Raw genomic sequence first — 869 nt, forward strand, 5'->3', positions numbered from 1 at the left:
CTACAATTTGTGTAATGCTCTTTTTGAAGTCGGGCTCGAGATAATCTTTATTCTTACAAGAATATGTTTAAAATTCACATTTTAAATCATATTATCTTGCTTAATTCATTTTGACATAATATTGTTGTCGAGAATTGAACTTGAGACCTCTCAACACCCAAAACAATAATCATACCACTTAGTTGCTAGTCTATATATGAAACTTATATAAGTTGCCCATTGATAACTATTTCTTTTTTTTTTTTGTTTTTTGTTTCCTTTTGGAGGGCATTCCGAGAATTGAACTTGAGACCTCTTGCACCCAAAGCAAGAATCATACCACTAAACCAAATGCCCTTATAATAGACCATATATTAAGTTGTTTCTGTTATGTATCATCATTATTTCATTTATTATTTTGTTAATGAAATCCATGAGCAATTATTATTATATCTTTTAGATCTAGACTGCTGTTAAATTATTTACATTGGGTTTACGATAATTACTGTAGAGAGAAGAAAAAAGAATAGAAGTAGTGTAAAAAGAATAAAAGTTATGTTCTAAAAAATACTGTAGAGAGAAGAAAAAAAATAGAAGTAGTGTAAAAATGTGATAGTTCCATTTGAGACATATGTCGTGGAGTACACAAGTATTAAAAGAGCATTTACTGTAGAAAGATAATTATTGTAGAGAGAAGAAAAAAGAATAGAAGTAGTAGAGAGAAAAAAAATTACTAGAGAAGAAAAAAGAATAGAAGTAGTAAAGAGAAGAAAAATTACTGTAGAGAGAAGAAAAAAGAATAGAAGTATTGTAAAAAGATAATTACTGTAGAGAGAAGAAAAAAGAATAGAAATAGTGTAAAAAGAATAAAAGTTATGTTCTAAAAAAGA

General features: G+C 27.3%; 1 non-coding gene across 1 annotated transcript; it reads right to left on the reverse strand.

The window, feature by feature from the left end:
* Positions 1 to 264: 264 nt before the first annotated feature.
* Positions 265 to 336, reverse strand: TRNAP-UGG. The gene has a single exon. It is a non-coding gene; the product is annotated as a tRNA-Pro (tRNA).
* Positions 337 to 869: the final 533 nt, after the last annotated feature.

Source organism: Cucurbita moschata, unplaced genomic scaffold (genome assembly GCF_002738365.1).
Source record: "Cucurbita moschata cultivar Rifu unplaced genomic scaffold, Cmos_1.0 Cmo_Scf02191, whole genome shotgun sequence".
Lineage (NCBI taxonomy): Eukaryota > Viridiplantae > Streptophyta > Magnoliopsida > Cucurbitales > Cucurbitaceae > Cucurbita > Cucurbita moschata.